A 21735-nucleotide genomic window follows, 5' to 3' on the forward strand; every position below is an offset into this window, starting at 1 on the left:
GCATATTCAGGTTGTTACGAGATAAGTCAATCTTGATGCTTTTATTCACCTAGGAATATGTATATCTTAAAGAAATAAAGATTCCTTTCTTTCAAGCTTTACTGAACCTCATTGATGCCTAAAGCCTGTCAAAAACAGTATTCTAGCAACCATGTGACAAACAAAGGTCATAAAATTATTTACATACCTGCTGTTTCTGTTTTATTGCAGAAGATGTAGAGACAAGTCAACAGTATGATGGCTTATGGCTTTCTTATCCAAACACTAGGTTTTGTTATTTTGAAATACAAGATAACTGCCGCAGTACTCTCCAAACTACCAGCTGCAACAAAGTCTTTTACCATCTCATACCAACACACTCTTCATGTCAGCCCCTCTACTGCCTTCACCTCATCTCTCCTCAGCCAGGGCACATGTTCTCTCCCTTCTCTCTGCTTCTTCCTCTTCTTCTTCTTCCTCCTCTCCTCTCCTCTCCCCTTCTCTTCCTCAGCTGCTCTCTCTTCATTGGCTCTCAACCACTTAACTTAACCAGCCACACCTGCATCATATCTACATGGGCCAACTCGCTGCCCCTGAAGCCAGCCCACAGTTGTATATTATCAATGCTAATTAACCCAGCTTCATTCCTCTACAGATAACAAGGACAGGAATCCCTGAGGTCTCAATTTTCAGCAAATTAGCCTCTTCCAAAGCATAAAAGGCAAAACTGATGCCCATGCACACCTGTGAGGGTAATCTATTTCCATTTCAAAGGCAGTAAGATTTTTTTTAAAAAATCTTAAATGTCAATAACTTTGTAGCAGTTAACTCTTAAAGTGCAATTATATTTCCATATTAATTCCATATTAAAATGAACCTTAAATTAGAAAAACACACAAACAAACAAAAAAAAAGCAAGGGTGTGTGCGTGTGTGATCTCTCTCATTGAAAGAGAAAGATGTTTCAGGAAGAAAAATCACAGCTGGAAGATCCTACCTTACTGTAAGAACCTCTGAACCTGCAGATTAAAATGCAGTACTACACTCAAAAAGATCAGGGTTAGTACTCCATACAGAATTTGTAGCACTTTTGCATCATTTTCTCAAAGGCTGAGATTAACAATACTCCTTAAAATATAAAATATTTAACTGATTTATCTTTGTGTTTCATAAAATAGTATTTTTTAAAAAAAATTAACTTAATGGAAACTTTTATTCTCTGGAGAGTACCTGGGAACTCACCGAAAAGTAATATATTCGTTCTGAACTGGAAGAGGCCTAGAAATTCTGTGCATAGGAGGAGCACAAGCTGAGGGCACAAGAGATGGTTGGACCTTTGTGCTCTCCTGAAGATGACACAGAAATCCTGGTTATAAAGCTTTAATGTGTACTGATTGAAGGGAGCCAGCTGACAAAGCAGTGTATCAGCTAGAAAATTAAGCTTGTTACAGATGAGTGAGAGATTCATTCCATCAATTGGCTTATTAGTATCTCTAGAAAATATTCCTTTACTTCGTAGTTTTTTCTCCAGTGGATTTCCCCCTAAGTTGTTTTCATTAACTGGAGCTCCCCCTCAAGGAATACAATGGGAAAATAGTTTTGCAATAAAAGAGATTTCTCATTTTGACTAAAACAATCCCAATATCCAAACCTACAAAATCTTAGAGATTTTCTTCAGTGTATTCCCTTGCTTACAGCTGATACACAGTTTGCTAAGCAATTTCACATAGAAGGGAGGCTGTTCTTAAATAAAGAAATCTAGGCCAGAAAAGATTAAAACATTGATCCAAGTGACTCTGGATATTTAAGTATGATTTTACTCAAAATACATCTCTTGTACCATAAAATGGCTGATATCCACACTCTGCTGTAGTACAAAAAGCCTATATTTTGGCTCAGCCCTGTCCTTCACACTTCAGCAAAATTTAAATGAGACCTGCTAGATGGGTTACTGGATGGAGCTTTTTAGCTGGGCACCACTTCGCCAGCCCCGCTGCCCCCTGTTTGCCAAGTTAGTACATGCAGAAGAGATGATGGCTCAGAAAATACCCAGTGGCAAAAAGGGAGGACACAGGACAACAAATCACCTGCACTCTGTCAGGGAGGTCTTGACCATGGTGTCCAGAAATATTCTCTAGGTTTGGTCAAAACTGTGGAAGGAATTCTTCCCAAGACATGAAGACCTCATAAATCTTACAGACTGTAAGAGTCGGTCTAAAGAGAACAATATTTTGTCTCAATATTGCCAACAGAGACCTGGAGATGGAATGTGGTCCTCATGGACACCAAGACACAAAGACCCTGGGAAAGAGAACTGCACAGTACGAGGAGTACTATGCCGCTCCCTGCAACCTGGGACTGAACACCCTGGGAAGGAGAACTGCATGGTACGAGGAGTACTATGCCGTTGCCTGCCACCTGGGATTGAATAAGGCCGCATAACAGCTGTCCAGAAGATGGATCACAACTGTGGTCATAACAACGAACCAGAAAACAATACAAGAACACACCTCCTGGTCTGAAGCTACCCGCCTCTGGGGCAAGATAACCTGGCTCGAGAAGGCGGAGACTGGCGGAATTCCATGGACCACAGGAGGAGCAAGGTGTGTTGCTTGGCATAAAAAAATGCCTTCTTAGCAACTGAACTTTGGAGATATTCCCCACCAAGGATCACGATGATCGGAAGGACCAGCGGGACGCTGCCTGGACCTGGGACCATAGGGACACCTTGGACCCGTGGTGGTAGCTATAATCCTCTTTCCTTTTCTTTTTACTTTACCTTTTATTCACTTTCTGTCTTTCTACCTATCGCACGCCGCTTTACGGGCAAACAATAAAATTGTGCTGTTTGATTGAAGCATAACCCCTTGGCGTGGTTGTCTTGATTTTTGTGCTTCAAGATCACAGTTAACGAACCATCATGAGTCCACTGAGTGGACCGTGACACAGATTAGGTTTTGCATTTCTTCAGCCTTGACTTCTCTGATATAGGCATTTTGCGGTATAGATAAAGAAACCCACATCCTATCAAAACAGGGGTATGTATCAAACAAAACACAGAACACAATTATTTTGGGGTGAGGGAGAGGAATGAGTCATATATGACAAATGTTAGTCACCTGGCTGAATTCATTACTGCAGCATCAGTATATAACGTGACGATACCCAAAAGGGAGGGCTGAGGGAGAGAAGAATGAATACCCAGTACCAAACAGCTTCTACTGCAGGGGTCCTCAAACTACAGCCCGCGGGCCAGGTACGGCCCCCAGGGTCCTCAATCCGTCCCCCGGTATTTACAGACCCCCCTGCCCCGCCCCCCCCCCCCCCCCCCCCCCCCCCCGCCGGGGGTTGGGGGGAAACCAAGCAGCCGCAGATGACTGCCTGCCACTGCATCTGCGCGCTGGCCCCCTGGTTAAAAAGCTTGAGGACCCCTGTTCTAGTGTCTCTACTACCAAGCAGGTGAGCATGAGTGAGAAGATCATCAGGAAGGAGACTTAACTTTGTTCCCTTCTCAGTCCCTTTAGTACCTCCAGTGTCCCTTCACCTTCGCTTGTCATTGGTCCAGTCACACAGCTAGAAAACTATCTTAGATGGGAAAAGATGTCCATGACTCTTAGAATTTGGCCAAGATACCTTCTCCAACTGTTTTGGTAGCATTAGAGCTTTCTCTGCCTGTCCACATTCAGCCACACCACGGTAGTAAAATTATTAATATTTAAGACTTCTTGAGGTCTGGCTAAGAAGTTTATCCTAACTGAAAAGAACATTCCTGGCGCCTACAGGCTAACAGTCTGTGACTGTCCTCCCTAAGATAATACTGGGTATGCCACTCCCACAGGGTCCACTGACAGCTGTCTCTCCATATTGTCACATACTGTTTGATTTCTTCTTTGAATTGTGGCAGATAGCAAGATACTTGATGAGTCCATCCCTCCCATGGGTGGATTCCTGGTTTTGTTAACATTGAAATTATTGGGTTTTCTCACCTCTTTTTTTCCTGAAACAGTATATAGGCTGGGTCTCAGCAATCACTCAGCAGAGAACACAGAGCAGAGGGGAAGTTGCTGGCTGAATGTTCACTCACTATGATCATAGTTAGTAAAGCTTATGTCTGACCTGTGCATTATTATGCACTTGAAACTCCCAGATCTACAAAACCACCTTATAAAATACCATTTTTCAGGTTATCCAGGGACCTGGTCCCACTGTGTGCTAACACTCTGTGCTACAGCTCAGCATGGCACTATTAGCCACTCCAGAATCTGTTTTGGATCTCACTTCTTCCAGAAAATGGATGAAGTCACAAAGCTTAACCTGACACAGTATCTATCACTTGGTTTTCTTTTTAATATTGTACAGCAGATAGCAGAATGCCCCAGTAATGGCACCCTGCCATTCGTCCAGCAAACCCCTTAAACCCTACAGTTCCACGTCATTTTTCTTGCACAATAATTAAATTTTGTATTTTGCAGGCCCTGGCAGCTTTGCTGCAGCCTACGCAGGCACTGTGCACGCAGCCATGCTGTAAGAGGTGACCGTCTGGCCCTGCGCAGGTTGCTTCTCACTGAACCTTTGCTGTAGGGTATCGCCCCTTATTCCTCCTAAGCAGCCAGAGCAAATGTTCTGTCATTCAGGAGACAGGATGCCAGAGACCTAATACTTAATCTTTGTAAATTATGCTTATTTATTCAACAGAATCTGCAGGGAAGACACAACCAAACTGGAGGGTTTCCTGGGACCTGCTATACCTACCTACCTGTAAATATGATGCAGCTGTAGAGTCTGCCGAGACAGAAAAGTTGCTCTTGCTCAGTTTAAGAAAACACGAGTAGCAACTGTTTGAAAGTAAAGCAAGCTGTAGTTAAATGGACAGAAGGGATTTAATTGACTTAATTATATAAAATTTAGTTAATTATTGTTCAGCTGGTGCAAACAAAGCTACTGTTCTATCCTACTGCAACAAGATCTGTAGAACTTATATTTCCCAACTCTTCCAAGAATTGCATTAATGCTTAATGCCACTCTCCACCAAAGGTAAGGCCTCAGTCTACTTTCCAGCTATACTGTTACCCCTTTTCTATAATCACCCAGCACAAAAAACTCTTCCTGGCTTCTTCAGCAGCAATTTTCCCTTGAGGTGGTATGGACCCTCAGACCTTGGCTAAATTTCAAGTGGTAAATACACCACTTCAAGCGTACAGCAGGAGCTACACCTCTCCACAGCTGATAGTCCTTTCCTGCCCACCCACACTTTTCTGAGAAAAAAATCGGTGTTACCCATCTTTTCTCTATGCTATAGACTCTGGGATATGACCTGAGAAGTCCAAATGCTTCAACCTAAGCAATGAGAGCTGAAGGGAACACTTAGCAGCCTGGCACGTCTCTACTCACAGCCATGCAAAGTCATACTTCATACTTTGAAAGCAATGCAATTGCAGCAGGATTTTTTTTTTTTTTTTAATGTAGATAAATCCCATCGAGTAAAGGGATCCATGCCTGGCCTTAAAACAGTAGAAATAGCCTATACACAGCAACACTACGCATATATGTGTGTGTATATATATTTTCTAGGTAATGTTTTCTCTCATTCTTCTGTCTTCCTGTTAGCTAACTAAAACCTTTTCTTCCTCACCTACAGCATTATTCCCATGGATACACAACATACAGACTTTGCAAACAGTTCAGTTATGCTGTCATTGCATTTATACCCCATGTCCTCATTACTTGTAGCCTCTGATTTGTCACAAACAATGTGCGACTAAGCAAATGCAAGCTTGTAACAGAGTGCATCACAAATTTCTATTCATGCACAAAGGAATAATTCTGTGCCCTGCATCAGCTCACTTTGTGCTTTGCTGTAGTATCACCGGATGATTAGAGAAGAAAGGAAAAATGCAGAAAATGCAGTTAGTTTTGCTACTGCTACCCCCACCAAAGTAAGCACTTTTCATTTGTCTCTGTAATGAGAAGGAGCCTTCCAGAGCCCCAGGTACATTAAGAAAAAATGTGTGCATGGGGGGTCCCCACTGTGTGGTTACCCTAATGTCTTCAGGACTCTTCAGATGGCTCCCACTGAATTAGATACATAAAGGAAGAACTAAGCCTGCTGAATCAGGAAATGAGACGATGGGGATACTCTGTATGATTCCCATTACCTTTATGTTAAACTCTGTAAAGGCTACAGCTCTGAATGTATGTTACTTGTCTAATTCCCACTGAATTAAATAAGAGTTTGGGGTACAAGTTCAAACAAACTGCATGGGGAATGTGGAGGACCCTGGTGACCAAAAAAAGAACATTTGCTGTATTATTCAAGTATTTAGAGTCCATATCTCAGTGCTTTGAGTCTCATCTGTAAAACAGGATTATCTAGGCTTCAGAATAAAACTGATGAACAATTTACAACCTTGTTCTCTAATATGCCTTTAGCTTCTGGTGTACCATTAAAATTAAGAAACACAAGGAAAAAGTTCCATTATAGAGCAACAAAGTTCATTTTAACTGCAGACCATATGGTCCAATATCACCTATCTTTCCATATTGTTAACTAAACTACTGGCGTCAGCTTGATTTGTTGAATAAATAGATTAATTAATCTAAGAGAGACATGGCATGCATCCCCATTCTCTTCCATTCTGTGCACAAAAAAGAGCAATCATGATGTGCACTTATATTAAATTTTGTCAGTAAAATATGCTTGCTTGATATTGTAGGAATTTGCATTTTATATACTTCAGTTACCATCTGCTAATGGTAATTTAATCATTCAATAAATAACACTAAAGAGAGCAACATTAATGAAGATTGGAGAATTTTTTAATATAATGAATAATTTTTGGGTTATTTCTGAGAACTGCAACTGCAGCCAGCAATAAAAAGGATAATCCATTAAAACTAGAGCACAATAATGAAAGCTGTTGTTATGGTTCTGGCATAGTGGATGACCAAAGGGGATTGTAAATTCCCAGAGTGATGACTTTCCCTACCCTTTACTAAGAAATAATGTGTGAATCATTACGCTATAGACAGATGGGACTACTTCAGAGATGCTGTGATTGCACACCAGCCTAGCAGAATTTTCAGGAGGTATTCATAACCTGGATAACTGCAGCATCTCCAGCAAGGCAGGAGAAACCTGGGTATGACCAAACTCTTTTAAAGGGTGCAGGCTTTAGATCCCAGGTCAAGAAAGAATGCCTCTTAGGGAGGGCACTTCAGGCCTGCTGAAGAGTAAGTCTGCTTGACTAACACAGAACCTTAAATATAAGCATGTACTTACAGGTTTTCTTAATAAATGTATGCTGATATATGCTTATAGGTATTTCTTTGCTACCTAAGATTTTAATTTGATTTTTAGCTCAACCTATCAAAGCATGAAAAAATTTTTGCCGGGTTTTAAATGTACATTGAATTGATCCTGATTTCTGAGGTATAGCCCAGATTTCTTTTTAACTGAGACTACAAATTATTCTCTTAGTAAGATTGAAACAAGCTTAATCCCAAAATACAGAGCTCAGACATCCCCAAGTAAATTTCAGCCCAGCAAAGCCTGTATTTTCATGCTTGCATCTTCTACACTGAACATAATTTGTAATTCTATATGTGATGAGTTCATACTGTAGTTCTTTGTTGCATAGGGCCCCCTCCATTTCTGCATTCAAACAGCATATGTGTAGACTTTTGGCAGCTCCATATCTAAGTACACTGATAACCAGCTGAGGCCCACAGTGAAGTACCTTGGATACTTTGGTGTGATGTCAGATGAGTCCATGATTCAAAATCATCCTCAGTGTCACAAACAGTACTATTTCCAAGGCACTAGCAGAGAGCAGTAAGTGGTAGTTACTCCATCCAAGGAAAGGTTGGTTAAAAAAAAAAAAAAAAAAAAGCAGCTTGATTATCATGAGACCAAAGACAGCACAGATAAATCCATCAGCTCTCCTTTTTCTGTGACAGATTTCACTATATACCCAATACAGTCAGACTTAACAGGCTTTTTAAGACACTTGGGTCTAGTTTTCAATAGAGGTTTTTGGCAAAACCAGAAACAGAAGGATCAAAGGACTTCAGACAGGTCATATGAGTGGTAGAACCACAGTGAAGGATCCAGGAAATGTACCAGATACACAGCAGCAGTGGTGTTGCAGCCAAGAAATAAATAAGAATAATTAGGGAGATATCATGAGTGTAGTGTTATCCACTACGCCCTTTGCCCACCCCCAGCATCCATAATCATCAGGGATGATAAGAGGGCACACCCCTGCCTGTTTCTCTGCTGTTTATGGACATGATGTCAATGGATTTGTTTAATTTCCTTTTGAATTTGCTGATATGATCTGCATCCCTCAACCCCCTTCAGCACCAAATTCCAGAAGTATGCAGAATCATTGATCCTTGCAGGTTGGTTGGGATCTCTGGAGATCACCTACTCCAACATCCTGTACATTGTAGGGTTAACTTCAATGCTAGATCAGGTTGCTCAGGCCCTTGCCCACCTGAGCTTTGGAAACCTCCAAGTATGGAGATTCTGCAGCTTCTCTGGGCAACATGTTCCTGGATTTAACCACACTCATTGTGAAAAATATTTTCCTAATTGGAATCTCTCCTGTTTCCTTCACTCCAGTTTGTCAAACTTCCTTTTATATTTTTTCTATCCACTGTGTAAAAACTACTTCTTTTATTTGTTTTAAAACAATCTCCTCTTAATTTCAGATATTGCTTCCCAGTTATAGTATTGTCATGTGATGAGAGCTGCCATAAGTCTTTTTTTATATTTTGAGTGAAATTTTCACCAAAGTGAGAGGATTTTCTCCCTTATGAGTATTATATGAAGTGAAGTGGTCTTTGCTTCCGCTGAAATTATGAGGTGGAAATGTGACTATATCTCAGCCTTTGGATTATCTATAATCTAAAATGAACTATGACAGTAAAATCAAATATGTAACCAGTGATTTATTCTTGATTTAATATGACTGTTTACTGCTAAATAATTTATTCAAAATCATGTTTGCAGATTGAGCAATGTCTGCTGGTACAGGAATATGTAACATTAGCAAACACTTTGCCCGAATGTCCTTCTTTTGTACAATTCCTGAACAACTTGTGGTTTTAGGAAGTACAGAATACTTAATAAAGACTTTGAGTCTGGTCAGTATGTGGTTCAGTACTTCAGTTGTCTTGGACAAGGATGGCTATGCCTATGACAGGTGAGTCTAGCTCAGCATCCTACCTATGCCAGTCCCATTTTCTTTGCTTTGCTTAAAATGTTTTCATATGAATAAGCTTCCTCAGGGGAAGAAACTTCCCTTTATCTTTTCTCACTCACCCTGTAACTTTTTGGTTTTTAGTCAAAGACTTTCTACAGTAATTGTTTGTCAATGAAATGATTTTTTCCAATTGATTGATGCCATGCTACTATAAACCCAGAAAATGATCCCTCATCCATTCTGGAATCTTCAAAGTTATATAATTTCCTGCATGAACTACCGCATAAATAATCCATGGTTTATGAGCTTCCAGCACCTCTGCACTGAGGCATCATTTCTTCATTATAATTTTAAAATAAATCACAATCAAATAGTTTATCATTACCTTGAGTAAATTATGATGTCTCAGGCATGTGTTTCTGAGACACAGCAGAGAAAAGATGAAATAGACCATAAATAGAGACAACTGGTGGAAGACTGCAACAAGTGACAGGTCAAGAGGAAACAGCCTCAAGTTATGCCAGGGGAGGTTTGGTTTGGATATTAGGGAAAATTTCTTCACTGAAAGGGTGGTCAAGCATTGGAACAGGCTGCCCATGGTAGTGGTGGAATCACCATCCCTGGAGGTATTAAGAAACACCCAGATGTGGTGCTTAGCAACATGGTTTAGTGATGGGCTTGGCAATCCAGAGTTAACGGCTGGACATTTTCCAACCTAAATGATTCTATGATTTTAATAGTGCAAAATACTGTTGAAGAAAAACATGCCATTCTTTCCAGTGGCAAACTCCAAACAAACAAACAAATAAATAAATTAAAAAGATATGGGATGATGTGCTGCAGGAAGCATGCTTAGATTTGGGCTCACACGTCAGACCAGAGTTGGACAAGGATGGAAAGAGAGCAGTGGCAGTAATGGCAAAGAAATTCTGCCTGGGTGTGTGTAACACGAGCAGGTGCCTGAAGGCCTGGGGCTACTCAGGATTACAGTGTCTGTGGTGGGTGAGCGGAGTGTTGAGGGAGGAGCAGCTGCAGCAGTTACAGGTCTCTAGTGGCCATTGGTCCATTGGTCTCTTGAGCACCAGCACGACTCCTCACTGCAGTCTGTGCTGGCAGCAAAGTCCAGGTCTGTCCCAGACTGGGCTGGGCAGGTGGGTGATGGCTGGGGTGACCCACTGATTTCTCAGGGCTTGTTGCCATAGTGTTCCTGTTTTCACCCCCATGATCCCTGCTGTAGCTGCAGTGCCTGACTTCTCCTCAGCTTCAGGCGATGCTCAGTACCTGACATCTAAAGCCTCCTCCTCTAGTGTTGACTACTGGCCAGTTCAGAGGGTCCTGCTGGACCTGAAGACCTCCAGTCTAGTGCTGCTGCCCCTTCCCTTTGCACGTCTCGGCTCATAGCCTGGCTGTTGTGCACGTGGATTAGTTACACTAGTGTATGCGAGATGAACACAGGCATCTCCATCCACTGTGCTCTGTCTCCTGTGCTAGCATCCAGGTGAACACAGAGGGCTGCACTCAGGATATGCTGCATTTTCTTCTTCTGAATTCAGGCCAGAGCCATTCTGGGAACAAAAAGAGCTCCATTGGACAATGCCTTCCCTCTTATCATTTTCTAGGCTGTTTCCCAGTCCTTTAGCCCTCACAGAACTGCTATGGCAGTGAACAGCCTTTGCAGTTTTTGCTACTTCTAAACAAAAGGCATTTAAAGTTTTTCCCTGTAGCTTGAAGGGAAGATGGCTGTTGCCCTCAACGAGCTAATTTGCCTGAACCCAGCTGAAGGGTGAAGCCAGCTATTCAGACATTGGTGAAAAGGAACAGAGGCACCCCCGCTATTTCTTACAGTCCATTTTAGTGAATTTAGTTCCCATTGGAGGCATGAAAGCAGGTGACAGCAGCTATAGCCTGCTTTGTTCTGATTATTTCTGGCTTGCTCTAAAAGTAATTTACTATAGAATAACCCACCTTAGAAGCTGTAGCTCTGCAGTTTTACACAAAGCAAGTATAGCTTGAGCATCCTTCTCACATTGTCCTGACAAAGAAGAGTTCTCTCCCATGTTAAGAGAGTGGTTTGCTCCTCCAGCACCTGATCTGTCTGCTAAAACAGCCAATGAGGTTGCCACGGGTAACAGTGTTTTATTTTGGATACACAATGGTATTTTTTTGTAGGTCTAAATGTCTGGCAAGCCTATTAATTGTGCCTGTTCCAGCAAGAAGTTGCAGAGATGTAACACTTTATGACCAAATAGACATTCATTAAATAATTAAAAAAAAAAATCAGTTTTATGCTTAGCACTACAATTGTGTTTAGTTGTTTCAAATCCATTAGATATTGATAGAGTGAGAAAATGCAATTTGGAGCTACACAGGCAGCTTCAAGGTAGGGTAAGTATTGGACAATTTACACTTCACCATTATTTTACTAAAATCAAAGCGGCTGTGCCAGTTAAGGATGACTCAAGGATTTGTCTCATTGCTCTATTAGAATGCCAAGCCATAAACCAAGTAGGAAAGTATTGGCGTTCCCTGAGCTAACCAAATGGCCATGTGAAGGCTGAAGTCACCCAAAATAATCCAACATGCTCCCTTAGCCATGAGTAGCTGAGTTCAGCCATCTCAAGTAGCATCCCAGTGGTACTAGAAGGCTAATCTATGCATAAGCTGTCCAAACCACTCACCAGGAAGAGAGAAGGAGATATATTATATCTACTTCAGGAGTTCATTTGGATGGCGAACAATCCTTGGAGACTCAAGAGCGAACAACAAGCTACAGTAAATGTATAACCTGAACAACCTAAGGCACTATGCATTTCACATTCTGAGAATAAGGTGCATATTGTTGGGCAGATCAGTCTTTGAATTAAACTCTGAGACATTTAACAGGCAGATGCATTTCTTACATTCCCAAGGGAGACAGTGAACATTTATTCCTTATGCCCTCTTCATCACAAACTGTTCAAACAATTGCAGCAGGCTTCCACCGCACAGCCAGCTGAACCAAAATAACATAAAAAGCAATTTTTCCAGACATACATTAAGAGACCCAGGAGTCCTCCCGCTGGCGAAAATAGCAGTCTGTGGCATTTGGACTCTGCCAAGCTCATGCCCCATGAAAGACGACAGACGATAAACTCGGAGCTTGTGAACAATGAGGAGACAAAGGCAGGAAAACGGCACCCACTGCCCTCCTCAAAAGCAGGGGATGAAGTGTTGCCTTTACCATTTTTTGCTGTCTGCACTTCATGCTATGGAGTTTTTTGTTACTTAGTAACATAAAGGCAGGGTTAGCCTATATGGAGAAAAATGTTAGGCTTAGGATTGCTGCCTCAGCCAGTGTAAATCAAATACTCATTTTATCTGAGAATAAAGGAAACTGTGTAGTTATAGGGAACCTTTTAGGGGGCGAACACAGAAAGAAAAAGAGCTGCTGCATTTATTAGTGCTGCAAAAGATATAGAAGTAACTCAGCAGCTCAGACTGAGCATTTTATGTACAGCTTGCATGGCAAGAAAAGGATTCATGTATGATCAAATTAGGTTTATTGCAAAGTAATGACATATTTCTGCTATGGAATGTGCCAGTTATGGATATTCAGTAATTCATCCTGTTGATTCAAAGTTTCCCTTTGACAAAACTCAGTTCTCATGACAGCCAACATTTCACCTGGGATTAATGCAAGCCATTTTATTTGTATTTTCCTGGTTTTACAAATGTCCTATATATTCTAGCATATTCATGCATTAAGGAACAGAAGATTCTTAAGAGGCCTGGGATTTTCTTTGTTTTTTTGATTGGGAGATGGTGCTTGCAGAAATTCACAGCAGTCACAGGTAAGAAGAAATGGCACATCTCTCAAGAAGCATGCAGGTAAACTGAAGAGCTACCCCACCTTCCTCCACAGAAAGTCTCTTAAAATGTAATTTTATGGTTTGTAATTATCCCAGATATTACTGGACAGGACAGCCTTTGAACATCATCATCTCTGGAAAGTACTAACTTGGCTTCCCTCCCAGGAGGACTGACACGGGACTATCTGTACATACCTGTTGTCCCCGTGAATAGCTGGGTGATGGGAGAACACTGCACCTGATGCACAGCTGCACGACATCAGCTCATGAAGCTGAAAGGTATTACATTGGCAGAGAACTGCTATGATGTACGTTGCAGAAAAAAGTGGTAATCTCTGGATTGGACTATATCCAAAGCCTCAGGATTAAGGATCATATTTGAATCCTTTTCTTTTCATGCAAGATGTACGTAAAGTGCTTAGTCTAAGCTGATGAATTACTTTTATATCTTTTAAAGTGCTAGCAAATATATTTACTAGGGTTTTTTTAATTTTTAAAATATATTTATTAGTGAATATATTGGTATCAGGGATATGAAAATGTCTCAGCCCACTTTCTCCATTCCCTATAGCCCTCATGGGGGAGAAACCTGCAGACCCAGACCTCCAATACCTGGGATCATGCTGCTCGCTGCTGCAAGGGGTGGTGTGCCAGCAGTCTGTGCCATGCACACACTGCTTAGGCAAAATGCAGTCACAGTGATCTCTCAGCTTCCCTTCCTTCACTAAAAGCTTGAGCCATCTCTGTTTCTTACTGAAATAACTCCAAAGAGGCTCACATTTCATGAAAAAACTTTTTATGGGAATAAAGAATCCAATCATGATATTAAGTCAGTGAAATTGCTGCAGGCTTAGTTTGATGTAGGTGGGAGCAGAAGCTGGGGTACAATAATTTGAAAATATTTTGAGGCTATCATTTTCCCCAGAACTCCTTTATTAGTGTCACTTGATGTGTCATTTATTCACCACACATTATACTGCAGTTTCCTGACCAGACTGTGACATTTTCCAACATCCTTTCAGCATTACTGTCAAAATTGTCTAAACTAAAAGCTAAAACTTTAAAATAATTGATTTTTCCAGTTTATTGTAGTCCTATCTTTGCCACTGGAACCTTTCCAAAATCTATAAGAGACTGAAATCAGTCCAAATTGCCTTCTCTGAATTCCAAAAGGGAGAAGGAAAGAAAAGAAAAAAAGCTTTTGGAAGAAAGCAAGTCAATTAAAAAGAAGTACAGGCTAAAGAAGTGGTTGCATGGTTTAGGGAAAAATATCATTAGCAAAGTGTTATGGAAGACACTGACATTAAAGTCAGAATTGACACTAAAGACAACAAAGAGAATAAAGAATAATGAATAAATGTTTCTTCCTCCTAATAAAAAAAAAAAAAAAAAAAAAAAGGAGAGCTTTAGTATTTTCTGTTTAGAATGGCCTTAGGAAAAAAAAAACACAACCACCTCCCCAAAATACACCACTTTGTGCCCCACTGGCATGAAACTTTTTCCTTAATTGTGCTGTCATTTAAAAAATGTCCCTTGTAATGCAAGGGACAGCAACATAATAAACTCTTGGTGTGACTCTTCTGAAAGAAAACTTGCAAAGAGATAGACTTCATGCATGAGAAACCTTAATTTAGGTTTGGTTCTGTCCAAATTAAGCATTAATACTAAACACTGTGCATTAACACAGGAAGCCCAAAATACAATCAATTACTTTCCTGTGTTTCTACTAGTAAGTTAATCAAGCCCGGGACAGCTCTGTGGCCTTGAAGTCAACTAGAACAGTACAGCCCATATTCATAACATAAAATTACCTTACTTATCAAAACCGGATAGCTTCATCCAAACTGCCTATTGGAAATGGTCCACAACCATACTAACTTCTGACACGTGGCCAAGGCCTATGTTTGGAAGACTGATGACAAGCCTGTGTCAAAACCAGCAACCCCTGGCAGTTGTAGAGCAGACACTGAGCAGCAGTGTCTGGGAACACACCCTGGAACTTTTTGGTTTGCTGCTAGAGACACAGACCTTGCAGACATTGATCCTACAGCAAACACCAAAGGCTTGCCATGCAGTCTTCGTGAGTTTATGGCACAGCTCAGAAAAGGTCCTGAAACCAGAACCTTGAGTAGAAAAACCAGAATCTTTCGCCATAAAACAGGGGAATAAGGCAGCTGGGACTGTAATTAATATCAGGTTGTGTGGTGAACGGGGGCTCTCTGCAGGAAACCAGCTTGGTAGGAAGCCACCTACAGCCAGCTAATAAGAAACACCAAGGAAACAGCTTTGCTTTATGCCCAGAAGGTTCTCCAAGAAAGTGCCTTTGTCCAGTTGGAACCCACAGCCACAGCCTTCTCTTGAAAGCTGGTGCTGACTGTAGTTTCTCCTGAACCTTTCCTCTAAGGCATGTCTGTAGCTGCCTTTCCCCACCTGTATGATAGCTTAGCATACATAGAATGCTTACAGGGGAGCAAATTTCCGATGGCAATGGAAATGTAAGTAGCTCTTGTTCCCAATTGTTTGCCCTAGAAGTGGTGAAATTAAAAACACATTCTGCAGCAGCCAGTGTGGTGGGTGGTGAGCTGTGCCATAGGGCATGAAATCTCCTCACTGGGAAGCTGTAATTCACTGCATGTGGACAGGCAGAGAAGGCTCTAGGGCCACAAAAAACCTTCACTGAAGAGGGTGCCTGACTCAGATCTTGAGATACAAAACTTTTCCTATGCAAGACAGTTATACAGGTGTGTGACCAGTCCTGAAATTAGTAAAGGCGAAGGAGCACTTTGGGATACCGGAGACACTGATAAGCAAAGGCAGTAAAGTCACATTTCTGATGATCCTGGCAGTCTTCTCACCTGTGGTGACCTGCTTAGTAGCTGGCATACTAGCAGCTGCTGTTCACTAGGCCTCACAGCCTCCCCTCCTCTTCCCTCCTCCTCTGTCCCCTGATCTCCTCCATTTATCTGTTCTCATGCTACCTGACCGTGCTCTGCTCCCCATTCCCAGGAACACTGTGTGACCCTGCCCTTTGTGTCAGTTCTCCTGCACACAGAATTCTCCTAAGAGTGAATTCAATTCACAGATCCAGCACAGAATTACCTGCTGCATTTGCAGGCTTACTGGCCTTCTAAGCATTGAATCAGCTGGTGGAGGAGTCCAGTGGCAGCTGAAGACAATCAGCATGTCCTGAGGCCGTGAGGAGGAGGAGGCTGCAGCCTTTGTTAGGGGTGATCTTTCTTTGGAACTGCACCTGTAGGAAGCAGAGGCTTCCTTCCTCTTCCTCAGTGCTCTCCCACATCTCCCCAGCCACCAGAAGCCACCTAAATTATAGACGCAGGAAGGGTCTGCAGGAGAAAAAGGCAGCATTGTTCAAATCTTTTGTTGTGGTTCTGCAGAAAGGGACGCAGGATTTCCTGAACCTGAAAGAATGAGTACAAGGAGGAGCCCTATGTTGTGCCTATTCTTGTCTCTGTAGTCTAATCTCTTTTTTTTAGATTTAATTGCTAGTTTTCTCGGTGTGCAAACTTTGCTTTAAAGGACTTAAACAAGAAGGTATTTCTCAGTTTGTAACTACGAAGTGTTCCCTTCCCCAGGCTCTCCTTTATCATGTGTCTATCCTCCAGACTCCCAACAGAGCTTCTCAGGGACTGTAACAGATTCCCTGATATTTGGCACTTAAATAACTGTCTGTAAACACTGTGCTGGTTTTATTCTATTGGCTGCAACATAGAATTTATTCCACTGGGATTTACTGTAGTATCAATGCTGCAAAAGGAAAAAAAATATGGAACTTGTGCAGCCATTGAAAATTATTGCTTTGATCAATCAACATCAGCAACAGAACTTAAATATTATTTTAAATTATGATTCACAGCTCTTAGGCCCTAATTCTGTATGTTCTAAGCATGTGATGATGTGAACAATGCTAATAGATATATAGAAATATTTCAAAGCCAGGAAAACTAATTCAACCTGCTAAACAAGTATGTATTACAAATGGTTGAATTGCTTCTACAAAATAAAAAAGCACACGTAACATTTCATGTTATGAATGACCTATAACTATTCCATAATTGCAAGCAGCATTACGAGGAAATGCTGCCCCCTACTCCGTCATTTACTGCTTGTTTCCTCTGCTATTCTCTTTGTGAAACTGGCCATGTAAACCAAGTCATGCATTTTGTCCCTTAAGTTTCTCACGTAGGAGAAAAGTTATTTTCTTAGATTCCTAAGTCTCTCAGCTGCATTGTTGTTAGCGCACACATTTTTTGCCATTTACCCAAAATGTCTTAAAATAAGTTTTTCCTGCATCTGTGTTTGTTAGTTTCCCTAAGAATGAAATCTCCAGTTAACGTGGTCAGAGAGATGCACTCAAACACGGGAAAAGGATGTAACAGATGTAGCGGCATCTGCTTGCACTTTCAGAACCTTAACTAAAAATGTTCTAAGGAACAGTTTCCCGCATCCTTCTCAGTGAGCACCAACTTAGCTACCCATTGATAATGCTTTAGATGTCAACACCCTTCTATCACCACTTATCAGAGACAGAAGAGCAATGACTGCAGTATACCATCAAATTTCTCCAACCCGCAGTCTGAAAACAACCTTAAAATACTTACCAATGACATTCTGCTTTGCAAGTTAAGGTTGAGTGAAGGTCACAAAGCTTAGACAGCAGGAAGTGGCCTCAGGAACCTCAACGTTAATTTGGAGGGGCATACTCATGAGACCATGTGTGTGTTGTTCACATGCCTGGACATCTGATCATTTCACACTACTCTGTTCAGGGAAATATTTTTTATTAAAGTTTTTTTTTTTTTTTATGTTATAAATAACAATTGCTATCAAATGTTAGCAGAGCTACATCTTACAGATTCTCTCAAGCATAACCATGGAGGTAAATATTTAGCAACTATTGCTATAGGTGGAAGAGAAAACACCAAGTTTTTGTTTTTTTAAAAAAAATATTTTTTAATTTGGGGGTATTTTATACTTCCTTTTTTTCTTCCTTCTTTCTCTCTCAGAAGAAGTAGGAATCCAATAAATTTGCAAGCTCAGGATTTGTATGAAACACAAACAAAAGTCCTTTGTTTCTATTCTACATGTCTGTTAACAGCAAAAGTACTGCCAGAAGTGTACTCCAAAGACTCTCTTGACATAGCTTTTCTCCGAGCTCTTCCTTCTTACTCTAAGGACATTATCTGAATCAAGAAACTATGTTAGACTGGAGAGTTGTGGTGGTTAACCTCATGATGAATACAGATCTGTAAAAGTTCCCTTATGATGGCTTCAAGACTAAATACGTAAGTTTTGGAACACTGTTTAGGAACATCATAGAGTGGTACTTTATTATCTTTATTATCTGCAGAGCAAACTTGATGGTCACCTAGTCCTCACAGTGTTTCCAGACATGTTCTGAAAGTGTAGTCCCCTTCTCCAGAAATGGCTTAAATTCACTATTATACATTTCACAAGGCACTGTAATATGGTCACTGTATCTTCACACCAAGCTCCACTGCAAGTATAAGACATTGTTCTTAAAAAAACCCACAGCTCACTTGGCACTGAGCCACATGTGTGGGAAGTCTTCAGCCTGCTACTCAGACTAAAATGCTCTAACAGGAGCCTCTTTTTAGAGGAGATTTTTGTAAGGCCTTAGCTTTGCCAAGGTAGAGCAGAGTTGGGTCATTCCTGAGTTTATTGATGTGTAAATGCCCCAGTCAGGTATATACAAACATGGAGGTAGTGCTCATGGATGGAGTATGATAAGGACAAAAATAACTGCTCAGGGTGAGGGGGCTTTCCTACTTCAGATGAAGTGTTTCAGGAGATTCACAGCAGAGGGCAATTTGTGTAGCAGAGGAAAAGAAACAAAAAAAAAGTGTCAGTGATAAATTCTGGGCTGGGTAGCAAAGAAAATAATTTAGAATATCCACAAAGCAATGGATGGTGCATCAAACTTGTGCAGCAGGGACCTTCCCTAACCATGGCCTAGACCACATAAAACCTAAAGATGACAACAGGCAGCAAGCAATGAGATCCCTTTCCCCAGTGTCCAGTCCTCCAAGCTCTTCTCCATGAGAGTCAGAAGGCAACACTGCCTCCTGCCACCAGCCGCCCTCTACCATCTCCTCTCACCCACTTACTAGCCAGGCTCCTTCACTTTAGAGTGAGTCAAGACCACCTGGAAATTGACTCGTTGGCCATCATACAATACATACTTCCAGAAATGTCAAAGATGGTGAACCAAGCCTTGAAATCAAGGACTTGATTATACTCTTGTTTTGTCAGAGCAGTTGATCTGAGATTATGACTGGCACCTGACAGGGTGACATGGACCTCAAGATGAGCTTAAGCAGTTTGGGTGTGAGTATGCTGCTCCCTTCTTTGAAGTTGTTGAAACATTTTGTTCCTTTCTCTGGTTTCCCACCATTATATGCTACCACATATATCAATGTGCTTGCTAGAAGATATTGATGCACTGAGTTTGGAGTACGTGCTGAAGAGCTGCATGAAGGGGTGGCATTGAATAGAGGGGTCACAGAGCATGCATGGTAAAAGAAAAAAAGGGCTGAGGAAAGTCTTTCCAGACACACTGTAAGGGTCCTCTCACGATACCCTGTATGCTAAGTTATCTGCTCGTAAATGAACTGTTTTGTATCATCCCCTGGGGTAGAGCATGGACACAAGCAAGGTTTTATTGCCTGTAGCCTTCTCATTTGGACACATCCCAGAAGCAATCTAGCAAAGTAGTCCAAATGTGTCAGCATTTTACCTTGTAAATATCTACAGTATTAAGTAAAAGGAAACAATGTGTAGAGACTGTATTATGATGACCACTTTTTACTCATCAGAGCAGCAAGGTAGGGATTTGAAGAAACTAATAAACTAATTCACATGGCTCCTTGGGAAAATTCTAACATAAAATATAATTTTCCAGATCTCCCTAAATAGAAAGAAGAAGGTTAGTGGAGTGGATAACCTTTCATCCTATCTTCTGACTCTAAGAAACTCTAATAGTCCCTATCAGTGGTTTCTTTCTCTCTGCTTTTTTGGTTGCAGACTTGGGGGAAACATCTATCAGATTTGGTTAGTAGCATCTAACTGGTGACTGCATTTTCTCTTTTTTGGAAGATGACTCAGCTAGTTGTCTGTACCGCTTCAAGAGTCGGCAGGGACAGAAGTACAGTGAGTTCTTCACTGTACTCCAGAATGCACACTGAACACTAAACCAGACTTCACCGTGGCTAAAACCACCACAGTAATTAAAAAACCCAACACTTTCCACTGGTGAAGTTTCAGTTATATATATCCACTTGCTATGAAATATAGCGCCCTGAGAAAGTCACTTCAAAGCTTAGAGTAACAGCTTAAAATGAGACTGGCCTTGTCTTCAGATGCAAGGGAAGTAAATATTTTTCTTCTAAAAAAGCATGAAGAAATGTGACTTGATTTGTTTTTCTGCTCTTGAAAAATGTCAGGGTTTGTCATGTCTTTAACAGCCTTTGGAAACTCTTTGAACATTAGAGAATGCAGAGAATCTGCCAGTTGTCCAAAATCCAGCAACAGCACTGGATGGATTATCCTAACTGGTGAATTCACTGTCTCCTCTTTTCAAGTGCCAAATCTGAAAACACTTGTTTCCTTAGCTTTTTGCTAAATAAATCTGTAGTTACTTCTTGCCCACCTCTGGACTAGAAGGTAGGCAGTGTAGCTTCATATGTTTATCCTATGGTTCACATATGGTTCCACAACAACATATGGTTCACAACATTGTGAAGGCTGCGTATCAGTATCTCAGGATGCTTAATCATTGCCACCTAAAAATCTGAATCAAGGGACACTTCACAGACAATATTAAATCCTGCTTTAAATCAGGACTCCATAAAGAGTAAAGTAGTGGAGAATTAGGCCATCAGGTTATGTTTCAAAGAGTAACCTCATGTTCTCATATTGTCAATGAGCTTAAAAAAGATAGGAGATTTAGTTCTATTTGCTTTTCATGTCAGAACTAAAGCCTTTGGTTTCTGCTATATTTTGCTTTTAAAACCTAGGTCTCTTGGAAGACTGAAGATATATTTAGAACTGTTAAAACTTTCTGCATAAATACTGTAGTGGAAATAAGTACCCATTGTTCTCAAAATAGGTTTGGCTATTTAAGTAAACTGCAGTGAAAGTAGGTAGTTTGGGAATCATTTGCAATGTACTTTGTCCAGAACCTCAGCTGGTACGATTAGCTTAGGTGTTAAACCAGCTGCTTGCATAGACATTTAGGCTTAAGTAAATCACATTTGAAAAAAGGAGAAAAAGAATGCTTGATAGAAGCTAGCTAAAGCTTAGAATTTAAGAATTCATTCTCAGGCCCTGAACGAGCTTTCTCCCTCTGCATCTCTCATCAGATCAATGCATCTTTTTGACTTGTATGATCTCTTCAGGCAGGAAGTATCATGGAAAACGTAAAATACAGAAGTGACTGCCTCCCAGCAGACTTTGGAATTTGTGATGCAGGGAAGACTGAGAGATGCCCGCTTGGGGTTGGATATGAAAGCATCAGGCTAGATTTAGAGCCAGGGTATATGTAAAATGCAAGTAGTCACAGCCTCTCAGCTATGATCTTGCTAAATCAGACTGTTCCCTTGCCATTCCTTCTGGTCATTTTAGAGGACAACCCTTCTATTATGCTGTTTTATGCCAGTACATTTC

The 21735-nt window shown here is 41.0% G+C and overlaps 1 long non-coding RNA gene across 1 annotated transcript; it reads right to left on the minus strand.

Annotated features, from left to right (window-relative positions):
• Window positions 1–1168: 1168 nt before the first annotated feature.
• Window positions 1169–20770, minus strand: LOC308064768. The gene is made up of 2 exons (XR_013928520.1): window positions 2397–20770; window positions 1169–2330 (listed from the first exon to the last, which is right to left on the minus strand). It is a non-coding gene; the product is annotated as an uncharacterized lncRNA (long non-coding RNA).
• Between the last annotated feature and the right edge of the window lie 965 nt (window positions 20771–21735).

This window comes from Falco punctatus, assembly GCF_963210335.1.
Source record: "Falco punctatus genome assembly, chromosome: 5".
Classification (NCBI taxonomy): domain Eukaryota; kingdom Metazoa; phylum Chordata; class Aves; order Falconiformes; family Falconidae; genus Falco; species Falco punctatus.